The 14,739-nt window shown below is 35.6% G+C and overlaps 1 protein-coding gene across 2 annotated transcripts in view; it reads right to left on the bottom strand.

The window, feature by feature from the left end:
• The window catches only part of LOC134675591 (zinc finger protein 184), a 134,216-nt gene extending 123,506 nt beyond the window's left edge, over window positions 1–10,710 (bottom strand). The window contains exon 1 of one of the 2 annotated variants that reach the window (XM_063533900.1): window positions 9,159–10,710. The gene's annotated coding sequence lies outside the window, so the exon portion shown is untranslated. Of the gene's footprint in view, window positions 1–125; window positions 619–9,158 lie in introns of those variants that run through there. The other variant, XM_063533901.1, reaches the window with a different exon arrangement.
• Window positions 10,711–14,739: the final 4,029 nt, after the last annotated feature.

Raw genomic sequence — 14,739 nt, 5'->3', positions numbered from 1 at the left:
GCCGCAACGAAACGGCTAAAACACAAGGACAAATGGTCTCTTGTAAAAATAGACAAGAAATAGAAAGTCTAGGCTATTGCTTCAAAAATAAAATAAATATAAAGTAATTAAATAACACAACAAACCTTTGTCTTCCGGGTCGATCCGACACTTTAAAAGTCCTTTATTCACTTTATAAATTTAAAAAACGTTATTTAATATCCAAAAGTTCACAGATTTAAACAGTCTACACATTAAAGCGCGAAATTCCTTATCGCAAACACTAAATTTTACCAAGCGTTGCGAAACTTTAAAAATCTTTTTATCAATTTCACGCCGCTGTATTTAAATTACAATTTTTATTTGCCAAGATAAAAAAATATTCGCCACAAAAAACACGTTTTTTAAAGTGTTCGGTTTTTAAAAGTCACATTTTTGCGCGCTCAAATCGGCGCGCGTTCGAAAAATAAAAATACCGTTTCGCGCCACGTCATGTCTGTGGTTAGATTAACGTTCGATTTTCGAAATTTAGTTTTGAAAACGGTTTGTTTTCATTGTCGAGCGGGCGGCGCACATGCTGTTTCAACACATTATGATCTAACACTGGCCAGCTCTCGATTGCAGAACATACTTATTCTAAGTCAACTTACATTCGTTCATATTTGCCTGCAGGCGTAGGGTTGAACTAGCGTTAGAAGCTAGGCCTATGACCTGGCTCTTTTGTACTTAGGTTACACTTCCTTGTTTCTCAAAAAACCTCATAAACCGAAAAGTTACTATTAATATTTCTAAAATTTTATTTTTAATGTCAAAAGTGTAAAAAATAATAAATAAAATTATTTTTACTATAAAATTGATAAAACCACATCAAATGTTAGTTTTTTACAAAAACATAGGAAATCACGCATATTCTACACTTGCAATAAAATCACAAGCTTACGTGTATCTCACTACGATTCCACGTTTATGAAACATATTTTTTTTTTATTGACTCTGATGCAAGGGTCGGCAACCCTAATTTTCGCGTAGTACAAGAAACGTCTTGCATATAATAATATGTTTTAGCCTATATTGAGCGCTTACAGGCACCGTCTCTGCGCGAGAGTCGAAGAGCCGTTGCCCAACAGCAACGTTATTTTGTTGTAATAACGGTTAAAATAACGACACGTTTTTCTGAACAATCATAAACATTAATACTGTAGGAAAATAGACATATTGATTGTTACGTATTTTTAAGCCTTAAGATCAAAACTGTCATTAACGCAAAATAAACCAAGTTCGTCGTGAATAAACGAGTTGATTTATTTATTATCTAAAAAACGTTCGTGCTCTCCTTTGCTTCGCACTGTCGGGTAAAAATTAGTGCAGTTTCTAGGAAAGAAAATTTCAAATCAACATTAAAATTTTATTATGTTAAAAATATACATAGTTAAATATGAAAATGATCCATCTCCAAAATTTGGCAGAGTGGTAAATTTGTGGGAAAAAATAACAATTGAACATAATGATGATGATAGAAGTATAATAAAATACATACATGTATGTTAGTCTGTAAGGTATGTAATATGGTTCGTGTTGCCGATTTAAAAATTAAATTGTAGAGAATAATCGGAAGCCGAAGTGCAAAATAAATAAGTTAGTTCCCCGTTTAGGTCTTGGTGTGCTTGAATAAACTTTTTTTGGATTTGTATAAACAAATTCCTGTAACCAATACAAAATAAACCCTCCTTACAAAATAAAATAAAATAAATAAATAACTTTAGTCGGTCCAATAGTTATAATGCATTTTACCCTTCCCTTAAGTTAAGGCAGTGCCAATGCTTAAAGTGCCTTTGCATACCTTAATACCGTTATAACATTTATTACCAAACCGAATTTAAAAAACATTTTTAGGCATGACTTTTATGCTACAAATATTTTCATGCCGTGATCGATGTTAGCAGTTATTACTAACAATAACATAACCGTTACACCGGCATCTCAAAAACAACGACACTGCCCCACCACTAGTTAGTTGTATGCATCGTGCATTGGCCTGCACAACCGATAGACACGATCCAAGGCGTCGTAACCACCCTGTCAATATACACGAAAATAAACTTTTTTATAAGGTTAATAGAGTCTGTTTTGGATCGACAGGGAAATTAGATATATTAAATAGGTTTGAACATTTTTGAAGCAAGTTCTTATACTTATTTCACTATGAAATTTAGCTAGGTATAGTTGTAGAAAGAAATGGGTGTCTGTAGGCGTACGTTGTTTCTAGGACACTGAATGTTAGAAATCTTCGAGATATATTATGGTATAATTGTAGTTTAGAAGGTATTTGTGTGGGAATCGGCGTTAGGAACTAGTTTTGGAAATTCTTTAGCGTTTGTGGGTAATGTGATTTATGTAGCACTAAAATTCTTTAGGTAATGTACTTTATTAAATCCGGTATTTTGAGTACCGGATTTACTGAGATATTTGTAGGTACATACTGTGTCTATTGTATTTGAATAAACTATTTGAAGTAATTATAAGCACTAGCTCACGGCTATTCCGGTCTTGCTATTTAGGTAGTCGCTAATGTAATAATTTGAATAAGTTGGTTTTATATCTTAGTTAAAATTAAAAACAAAGTAGAGTCTATTTAAATCTATCACTAGCTTTTACCCACGACATAGTCTGGATGGCATAATGATGACGATATATTATATAAAAACTATTATATATACAAATTTCATGTAAAACAGTTTGCAGCGATTTCAGCATGACGAGGTAAGAGACAGACATACAGACAGAGTTATTTTCGCATTTATAATATGTATTAGTAGGGATAGTAGGAATTACATAGAAAGCATGATTTTTCTATTATAAAAGATGATTCTGATTATGATTGTAATTAATTATAATTAAATTATCATATTTTGTTGCAATATTTTTATATTAATTGAATTAGTTAAAAATAGCAGTTGTAAAAACAAAATTACAAACTATTTATAATCTTCCTCACGTTGTCTCTGCTTTTGCCACGGCTCATGGGAGCCTGGGTTCCGCTTGGCAACTAATCCCGAGAATTGGCGTAGGCACTAGTTTTTTTTAAATTTACAAAATATTGAAGTGACAAATAAATAGGTAGGTATTTTGGTTTCCCCAATGCCCTTCAATACCCTTATGCAACGAAAAGGATCGTGTGAAAGGGCACCGCGATTCGAAACTCCTACGCAGCCGTTGGGCAACTGATGATCTAGCATGGTTATTAACGTTATATATATTGAAATACTTTATCAATTGAGATTATAAGTTAGAAAGCGTTTTTAATGTTTACTCAGGTATTGGCTGTTGGGTTTATAATGTTTCTATGTGTTTTTCAATTCACTATATGATGTCATGGGAAATGTTGTATTTGGTTTTGAAATAGACCTTTAGGCCTACTTATATAGTATGTACTAGTAATACATTTTTGAATTTTGAATTTTCAAAAACCGCACAGTGCGCGATGATTTATAGGATTCATTCACCATTACAGGGTGCCAGGGCATAAAACCTGCTTAAAACTACGGTTATTTGCTGATTATAACGTTAAAATTTTATTTACAAAAAAGGCACAAATATTCCCAGCCTGTATATCTTATCTAATCGTTTACTTGTCACACCAATAACTTAAATAGATTAAGACCTAAATTTCTAATCTATCTTCCGCATCTTTCAGCGTCCTCATTTTACGGAACCAACCTCACATCACGACATAGTGCAAACCAATCTCAATCGCAAAACATACGCAAAACATCACACGACACGACTACAACATTAACTGACCAATATTAGCCCTTATACCTTTGCAACAAGGTATACGAACGGTCAGGCAATTGCGTAATGTAATAAGACGCATTTTTCTTTGACAAAAACTTGATGGCGTTAGAAAATTGACGCGACGCGCGTGCGCATGGAATGTTGCTCTGCTGGTATTTATTTAATGTTTATGCATGTATGTGGCCAGCTACTGTTAACAATATTTTAACTATATATTATATGTAGGTATTATTGTTTTATGCAGGTAGTATGTATGTTTTATACAGGTGGTGTGGGTATTATGATTTGTTGTATAAAAACTGTTTGCGCCTATAAATCTGTTGGCGGTACTTAAAGGGTTCAAATCCCGTTATAATATTGATAATTATTTGTGCTGCACTTGAGACTACATTCCTATGTGTTTGTATAATAATTAAATCCATCAATCAATACAGGATGTAACGATTTGTTTAAGATATTCCATCGTGTTCTTATTAGGAAGAAGAACAATTTTTTTGACGCAAAGTATTTTGGCTTTTGTATGGAGGGTTGGCCGACTTGAACGACCTGCACCAAAGAAAAAAAATGTTTACCTACTAGTCAAAAAAGTTATTCTTCTACTTTTTCGTAATCGGAACACGATAGCAAATATGCTTTTAAACGGTTCATCACTATTTTCTTACAGCTTGTATAATGTATGTGGTCAGCAATTGTTAGCAATATTTTAAAATGACATAATGTCTAATCGGGCATGGGTCGCAGACAGTTGCTGTTAGTGTGTAAGACAGAGTTGTATTATAAAATATTATAAAACTACATAGTATAAAACGCCACAGACAAAATAATGAAGAGATGTTGCTGTTGAAAATAAAGTAGAGCCACCTGCCATCGCCAGCGCGCGTCGTTTTTACCGAGAAGACATTCTTCAATAGCATACCGATGGCGACACTGGCCGCGATTGTGCGTGTGGCCGGTTGAAGGGTTAATCGATTTACGAAATAATAATATGTGTTCATAGACTATAGATAGGATTGTTGTAAGGCGTCACGGTAGACCTCGTCGGAGATGGCGGGACGAGCTTGACGCTTTTGACAGAGACTGGTGGGAGACTTCTGAGAATAGGGATACCTACGTGGAAGAATAAGAGGGAGGTCTTTGCCGGAGGACGAGGAAGGCCTTTTGGAGGGCGATATGGGCTTATAATAATAATAGACTATACTGACTATAGGATTATTTTAACGAGATGTTTTAAATATCCTATCTAACAAGGATTTTGAAAGTGACGCAAGCGATCGTAATCCTGGCAACAAGTAAAAAGAAAAATTTATTGAGTTAATGACACTATATAGAAATGTGTACCGTTCAATACCTAACCGTTAAATTATGTATGCTATGTTTATATGCTTAACCCAAATAAGAGTAGTAAAACTATCAGAAATCTAAGATTTATGTTTATTCTTACTGTAAATTACAGGCAATAAAAAACGTTAAAAACATCATAAAAAGTTATTGAGATAACGGTTATTTATTAGTAGGGTCTGGGAAAAGTAGTCGGGAGAAATATTATTTAGAAGTTATCAAAGAGAATATTTTAATTAAAATATGCCGTAAAGGTAAATTTCCAAAATTGCGTAATTTCCACATGTAACAATTTCGGAAAGTTTTTTAATGGGAGTGAAACTTTCCATTTTATTTATTTCTTGTGAAATTTTCCTCTAAATTTCGAAAACTTTTTTATTTGACCACACAACTTTTTTAAACTTCCCCCAGATTGAACGAAGTGCTTGAAATATTATAAAAATAAATTAAACTAAACTTTAATTTTCAAACTTGAGGCGCGATTCCGGAAATGAATTAGAGATGCACTAGATATGAAATAGTAAAGATATGTGACGTGCCACGGCAAAAGGTACTATTGCCCCGGCTGAATACTGGAGCAGTGTTAATAATAGCGTAAGCGCCAGCCGCCATAAGATACCTTTTGCCGTGGAACGTCACATATCTTTACTATTTCATATCTAGTGAATGTCTAATTCATTTCCCGAATCGTGCCGTTGGTATTGCACCAAAATACCCTCATGCGAATGTCAACTTAAACTGTCTTAAACGTTAAAACGTCATCATTAAAATATAAAAGATTTTTCACCACACCAGCTCGGAAGTAAGCCTACTTTGCACTTCAAAAACTGATAGCAAAGTTGCATTTTATTCACATGTGAGGCAAAGTAATCAAATGCAAATTTTGAGTTGTTTTGTTATGTGTGCTGATAGAATTGACTTTTAAATGATGATTTTGGATGATATATATTTAATAACATTCATTTGGATTTGAATTTGTTTGATTTTTTTTTTAATATTTTACATTTAATATTTGCTTCGGGTTGATGTGGTGAAAAATTTTTTGTTTCACTCGGGGACAAATTTTGTTTAACCCTCGTGCTTTGAAACCCTCGCAACGCTCAAGATTCTATTTTACGAAACACTCGCTACCCTCGTGGTTCAATTTTAGAATCTTTCGCTTGCTCAGGTATCAATATTAACACGAGCGGTTAAACAACAACTTTGCCCCGTTGTAAAACAAATAACTATTTCCGACGAAAGAACAAAATCTCAAGAATTCGAATAACTCGTATAAAACTCCACAAATCAAAGAAACTGGATAGAGCTGTTGCTTTTATTTATTATTATTGAGCTTTTTATATCACCTTCGCTGCAACTGTCATTTAGAATCACATTAACTGTAATGCCAGTAATCCGTCAAGTGGACTTGCCGCAAAAACGCATGTAGGTAACATTCTCATGGCTCACTGTGTATGAACGATTCGTGGACTCACGGCGCGATTAGGGAAATGTATTTGACATTCACTAGATATGAAATAGTAACGATATGTGACGTTCCACGGCAAAAGGTACCCTATGGCGGTTGGTGCTTACGCTATTACTAACGCCGCTCCAATATGATTGCAGCCATAAGGTACCTTTTGTAGTGGAACGTCACATATCGTTATTATTTCATATCTAGTGAATGTCTAATTCATTTCCCGAATAGCGCCGTCAGTGAGCCAGTTTTCATTAATGATGGTGGAAAACAAGCGCACGGCTCACTGGCAAGCCGGCTGGGGTGTTAATACTGTTAATATTAGAATCATAATAAGTAGAACTGCCAGTAATCCGTCAAGTGGACTTGCCGTAAAAACCCTCGTATGTAACATTCTCATGGCTCACTGAGTGAACGATTTGTGGACTCATGTGAGCCAGTTTTGATTCATGATGGTTGAAAACAAGCGCACGTGAGGAAACCACATTAATTCCAATAAGATCTAGTTCAACTCTCTGGGTTGGAAGGTCAGATCGCAGTCGCTTTCGTAAAAACTATTAGTGCTACGCCAATACTTAGAATTAATTGCCAAGCGGACACCAGGTTACCACGAGCCGTAGCAAAATGCCGGAATAGCACGAGGAAGAAGAAGAAGAGTTTGTTAAAAACAGCTAATGCTAACTAATGTTTCCACTTGAAGCCAAGTTACGTTGGAACTCGATTCGTCAGCTCGCTCGCCAGTGACAACTCGACTACGCACTTGTCAAGTGGTTAGTGCTACTAATTAGTCGAGTGGGATTGCTTGCTTTTTATACGCAGTTATAATGATCGTTTTAAAGTTCTTGGTAAACGTAAACGTAACGGTTATGAATTTGTGGTTATTGTAATGAAGTCTTTAAGAATTACAGATGTGCATGTATATTTTGCTGCGCCGCCATTTCCCCGGCCACCTCTTCTTCTTTCCATCCTATTACCCCCTGCTGGGGCGTAGGGCTCGAATCCGCGGCCACCACGAAAGTATTATCTATTTCTGACCCATCACCCTTAGTGACATAATAATTTCTACCTACAACTCTTTGGAAAACCTATGTATACCAGCAGCTTACGTAGAATACGTAGTAAATTGTTGCTTTTCATGATACCACCATGACTCAATAGTCAAAGATGCTGTGATTTTGAAGAACATTTTTTTTGGATTTATGCAGTTTTGGGCAGAACTCAAAAATTCTTCCGTTTCTATTTTCATTTCTGGATGAGATTAACTGAAGACCGAACACAAATAGTGTGTGTACTACGCATAGCGTTTGCAATGGTAAAATGTGGCCATCATCAATGTCAAAATATCTATGAAAATATGGCGTTCTATTCAGATCGGTACAAAGTTGTTGAAATTTTTTGAATGCGGAGATGAATTAGAAGAAATGACAATTATGATTATAGTGACTGATGTGTGCTAAGAACTTGAAGAAAATCTAAAGTTACTTTGTTCTAAACATCAAGTAGAAATTTACTGTGTCTTAAAAAGTTTATGAAAACTTACTGCTGACATCCTTTAAAATTTTTCATAATAATATTCAAAATGCTTTATCACGTCCTCTCGTTACCTAGAATACCTATTATAATATAGGTACATTACAGTTAGGTGCAATATATTCAACTGTATTCAAAATCAATTCAGAATATTCAAATTCCACCCGCCATGAAAATTCATCAAGGATATCCAAAATAACCGCCATTTTATAACTGCCCCCCCCTCATAAATTCCGCGCTTCCGATAGAATTTAATACAAAATCCCCAATACGCCATATTGATGTATAATTTTTTCACCCCCACACCCCCACCCTGCATAATTGAACGTTGTGAAAACTATCGCGCTGCTAAATGACTCCCCCTCCGGTTTTCAACATGGCCGCAATCAATAATTTGACTGGGCAATGACTGCGATGACTTGCACATGCGCACAGCGCCCAAGCCGAGTCATCGGCAAAACCTGAACTTGACTTGGCGAAACCGAAAGTTGTGGCGAATGTTTCTGTAGCATTCTTGGCGTTTACAGACGTCAGAGGGACACGTGTCTATCGAGGTACACACGCTTCGGAAAAAAATAATGACATTCTTGATGATTTCGATCAAGAAAATGATTTTAAACATAATGACGAATTTAAAGAAGCAATACTTACATTAAGAAAAAGATAATGATGTCATTGAAGACATAGTTTTAAGAATGCTTAATTTTGATGTAAGCGAAACACGCAAAAGTCACGAAAGCGAGAGAGAGGCGAATAGTGCTTGTACGCGCTTCAGTCAGTTTTCTATAGAAACCTACATAGCTGACATGATAGCTAAAGTTATAGTTCAGTAACGCGTGAAAGGGGGATATATGGAACGTGATGATGAAATTTTCGACGCAATTTGTATTCAAATTGCAGTTGTACTCAATTTAGAGGTCTCACTTCCGAACTACTATTTTAAAGAAATTGGCATTATGTTTAAAACAAGAGCCAACGGTTAAACATTACGTTACAAGTTCTACTAATGGAAAACAGAATAAAATTACCAAAATATTAAATTTGTATATGGACTTACTTGATATAATCTTGAGTGGAAAGCGCGCAGTTTTCAGTCTGGATAGCAACTGGAAGAAGATGTTGTAATTTCCTCTTCTGTCTTCCCTTCTTCTTTCTTAATAAATTCTTGATTGTTAACAATATTGTGTATATTATTTGTACGGATGTCTATAGTATTGTCTTTGTTGTTATTTATATAGCCCGTTAAATTTTATAAGTACTCATATAAAACGTTACAGGTATCGAAATAACACAATAATTTAACTAATTCTTAATGTTAATTTTATCTTAATTTTGTACTATTAAAGAAATCTAGAAGTCGTTTCAACGAGTAGGTAAACTTGGTAAATTTGAATTTTTTTAATATTTGAATTAGTTTGGCGTAATTTTATCTTACCCTTTTACTAATTTAAGGCCGAATCAAGGCACGAGTTTTTTGTTTCTTAATTTGTCTTCATCCCCTGCAGTCTGATCGGAAGATGAAATTGGTCGAAATATTCCAAAACTATTTGCCAAATGTTCAAATATCACTTAGCCTTAACCTTTAGTCCAGAGTCTTTCACTAAATTTATTCACTAGATAATATATATAGAGAGTCTTGCGTATAAAACTCAAAGTAAATCAATCGTAAAGTTCCAAAATTAACCAGTGTTGTTTAAATGTAATTAAAGAACTCAAATTCTTAAATCTTCTTTTCTATTGTTTCCTTGTAATAACGGTTGATATAAACGTAAAACTTGTTCTATTGCGAAAAAACGTGTTTCTTTATCGTCAAATGGCGATAGTTGTTATTCTTTGTTGGCTAGATTCCCCTTTGCTATGAAATCTTGATCTTCTTTAGCCTCTTCCGCATTTAACTTATTGGTGGTTCCTTCTAGAAGATGTCCATGGTATTCTTCTGCGACCCATGGGTCTTCTTGACGTTGTCCTTCTTATTTTGGAAGGTCTTCCCGGATGGTCGCTGATATAAGCCCTCACGACGGATCCGAGCCGAACTGCCTCTAGTTGCTCTTAACACTAAGTTGTAGAAACGAAAACTGGTTGTTAGTCTATTGTGAGTTCAAGTGTTGCTGAATACGGTATATTAGTCACTTAAAACTATCTGATTATGTGGATACTAATAAAGTCTATTGCATAAAAACTATTTCCGTGAATGTGAAAGGCGGCTGCTTCAACGCATGCGTTGGGAAATTCAAAAAATTTTGGAACCAAATATTGGTTTATTATTTTTGGATTTGTTTAGGCCGTTTTTTTATTTTTGTTTCGAAAGTTTTTTTTATATTTTTGATGGTTTTTTTGTTTTTTTTGGGTGTTTTTTCGCGATGCGTAGTTGGTAAAGCACGCGTAGTCAGCAGCCCTGCCCGGCACACTGAGGCTTGCACTCGCTGCTGCAACCCCGGTCTCCCCGATGATTGTGGGATGAGGTCTCCACCCACCCCAGGCTACCCACTCATCCTCCGCGCCGCCGAATCATCAAATAATGATTTTGCGTGTTTATTATAAAACTCGGCACGGTCGAACACACCCACCTAAATTTGGAATCTAATGCAACTAAAACTGCAATCAATTCTATAAGGTCCAAATTTGCTGGAACTTTATATAAAAAAATTGTCGTTATTGTATATTGAATTAAATACATAAAAACGCGTTGCCACCCCAGAGATATACATACGTAGCTGTCAAACCTAGTTAGCTACGAACAATGTATTGTTTAATTTCGAGATCTACATAACTATATGTATGTATGATTGTATGTATGTAATAAATAAATAAAATAAAAAAGCCTTTATTGCCATGTAACTACATAGTTAAAACATAATTAAACACATTAAATAAATACAATTAAACAGTTATATAACAATTAAATAATTATAGTTTTTGTGCGTGAGTGTCACATGGCCCCAGTCAGGGTAAAGGCCTCCTCCATCAGTTTCCATTGTTTCCTGTCTTGCGCTTTCAAGATCCAGTCTCTACCAGCTTTCTTTTGAATTTCGTCTATCCAGCGTTCTTTTGGCTTCCCTCTGCTCCTCTTTCCAGTGGGGCCCATCCACTCGGTTACCCGTTTTGTCCATCTTTGGTCTGTGATTCGCGCTACGTGTCCCGCCCATCGCCATTTTAATTGTAGTGCGTGTTGTCCGGCGTCTATCAATTTGGTTTTTCTGCGGATATCTTCGCTTCTATATCTATCTGTAAGTTTAATATTGTATGTATGTACTGCATGCGTATTGGTGATTGAGCAATTTTTTACTGCATCGCATCAATCTGACTCTCTTTTACATTCAGGCGCTTTTACTGACACATTAGTTTTTTTTTAAATTTGCTGATCGTGGAGTTTCGATAGCATTAGGAGAGAGTAACAAATCTTACCAAGATTTTGTACATATGGGTATTGTATATTATAGTATATAATATATGTTGTGTTGTTGTTGTTGTTGTTGTATGTTATACCTATAGTATGGTTAACTCGTTTACCACTTGACTTGGACGCATTTTATCCGGATTGGAGGGAAACTACAAAAGACAGGGTTGAGTGAAGGAAGCGAGGGGAGGCCTTTGCCCAGCAGTGGGACACAACCAGGCTAATAAAAAAAACTCGTTCACGTCTTTCCTGTAGACATCGCTAAGTTAAGATAACCAAAAGCTAATTTTTACAGGTGGGATACATTTTTAGGTACTTGAGACTCGAATAAGAAAAACGGAGTATATGTATGTTAGCCGGGTAGTTACATTTTATTGTTTTGTCCAATTTGTCCACAGAAAGGACCTTTTTCTAAAATGTGTTTGACCCTTATACCGATACTTAAAAATCGTTGTCACCTTATTGTTAAAGTTGTCATCAAAGTGACAAAGTAGTGATAAAATAGTAGATGAAAAAAAAATCGCATCGTTCTAGAGGAAAACATTTTTTTTACTCCTAGAGCGACGCGATGTCCTTATAGGTACTTACATCTCCAAACTTGCAAGCGTCCATAAACTACCGTGTCTACTTACCACAGGTGTGGTGTATCCACATCTAAAATGTACAAAATTATCTGTCAAATATCAAAAGTGCGATAAAATTTGGAATACTGTCAAGAACACTAGTACCTATATGGGAAAAGCATCAATTTATCGATATAGGAACTCCCCGCTTGTCGTTTAATTTTGCCACCTGAAATCCGATGTTTGATCATTTGAATTCACGTAAGGAGGCCTAGTTTGTGACGTGATGTGACGTCATGTATAGGTACATATAACGCGTGTTGACGTAGCGTCGCGTTAGGACGCAGATCAAAGGCCTATTTTGGTCACCTACATGCAATTAATACGTTGTATGTTGGTTATGATGATAAATCTATACACATTAATTGACGGCCTAGTCTATAGTCCGTTTTTTTTAGCATTAGAAAGAACTTCGCAGAAGTAAGCGTGTTGTTCCAAATCCAGCACTTTTAGCGGTAATAATTTGAAGTAAATTATATTTATTGACCATGTTACATTAGATAATTCAATAATTATTAACAATTAAAGAGCCTGATAAAAACTGCACGCTTGCTTCTGTGGAGTTCTTTCTAATGCTAAAAAAAACGGACTATAGTCGGTAGTGACCCTGCCTGTAGGCAGCAGGCAGAATGTCCCGGGTTCGAATCCTATTACTTAAATACTTACCATGGTATTTAAGGCCATTTATTTGTGTTTTATCACAAATATTTGTTTCCGAGTTATGGATGTTTTCTATGTAGGTACATTATACGTTTTCTATGATACTCGTAATGATATAGGAGGCCAACGAACAGAGGAATTGCCTGAGGGGCTACGGCGAAAACCGAAATAACCAAATTGCGGGGATCTTTCTCTTTTACTCCAATAAAGGTGTAATTAGAGCGACAGAGAAAGAATTTGTGAACTTCGATTTTCGCGGTTATAGCCCTGATAGTAAGCGATTACCACCGCCCATAGACACCCGCATAGGTACGCTCTTTTTTTTAAGGATTCAAGTATTTATATATATTATAAATGGTCGTCTAGTCCTCACATCCTTATTGAGCTTTCTGTGGGACTACGAGTAGGTAGATCTTTTTAAAATTGTCCTATAAAAAACATATCCACCCAGTTGAGTACCCTAAGTAGTTGATATAATTCTAGAAAATTAAGAATATTTGGTGCACCAATAATGACCTCATGTGGTCGCGACCCTCAGTCATGAGGAATCGACGAAGATATTGAAGAAAAAGAAGAATATTAGAGATGTGTGTTTTCAATAACAAAAACGTTTAACTGCCGTATTCGAACTTCAAGATATTCACTACTGAGTATAATTGCATGAATTCTATAGTAATTTAAATTGTATTAATTACTCGTAATGCATGTTAATTATAAGATGTAATAATGTTTTGAAAAGATGTGTCCCGCCGAGTTTGTTGCCGGTCCCATATTGGGATACCCTCCTCCAATTGAGGGGGGATTTAAATCTTCTCGGGGCAGAGGTGTACGGTTGGAGCCGGTAAAGGTTTATTTGACGTTCATAAGCGCATTGTAATATGCCTACTTGAATAAACTATTTTTTATCTTTATCTTATCTTATCACAAGAGACGACACGTACTAGATCCATTCTAAATATGTTATAGTTTAGATATCAACTAGTTCTCTTTTGCAGCGCAATTCGGGCAACCAATGTCACCTTTACGTTAGATAGAGTAAGATATCTATTAGATGTGAATTGGATCTCTAAGTCATATCCTGTGGAAATCGTTCAAGAGTATCTCCAGAATCGCGCTAATGTCAAATTTGACATGTTAGATCTTAAACATATCGTTATCGTATCTTAGTGATGTCTAAAAGATGTCTAATAGATGTCTATTTCAAAATCCGAATCGGGCCCTCTGTCTACTTACCTCTTTTTTAATGAGATTTTTTTAAATAACAAGTTATGACTTATGTTTTCTGATTGCAGATGCAGCAGCATCCCTTAATTTTCTCTCATAGGAAGGATGATTTAAATTTCACGGTTCTTCTAGCTCTTTCGGTTTAGTTAGACTAACTGTTATACATAGTCTAAATAAATCTATGTAGGTAGGTACTTATTATCAGAAACAAAGGAAAGCATCAAAGAGAACATATCTCCTATAGCTATGTAGTGTGTAAGTAAATAACGCACATTACATAGTTTTATGGCAATCGGAACGGTATATAAATAAAATATGAGGGTCCGTTTGTCCGTGTGACGCGGGATTACAGGGCTGCTTGTCATTATTGCTGAGTACAGTCAGCAGCAATGGTAGCGAATGAACTGATACAAGGCGTCAAACGTATCTGCCACCTTGGAATGCTTTTGCAAATATACCTACTCATGGAGTCATCATCAGGGTCATCGATTAAGACGAAACAGAAGCTGAGTTTTAAATATTATAGGTAAATATACCCGTCTCGCTAACGGAAGCGGCTACTAAAACTAGTTCGATAAGGACAAGGAGAAAAATTCTGCGTAAAAATCTCAGAAATCGAGGTTTCGTACTCGACTGTTTCCTCCTCCAAAACTTAACCAATCCTAACCAAACTTGGAAATCTAAATGATGATGAAATTATCTGTGTCGAATCGTTTTGTTTTTTGGCTAATTGA

This window comes from Cydia fagiglandana, chromosome 22 (assembly GCF_963556715.1).
Source record: "Cydia fagiglandana chromosome 22, ilCydFagi1.1, whole genome shotgun sequence".
Taxonomy (NCBI): domain Eukaryota; kingdom Metazoa; phylum Arthropoda; class Insecta; order Lepidoptera; family Tortricidae; genus Cydia; species Cydia fagiglandana.
The sequence above is the reverse complement of the archived record's forward strand: the minus strand, read 5'-3'. Positions and strand labels throughout refer to the sequence as shown.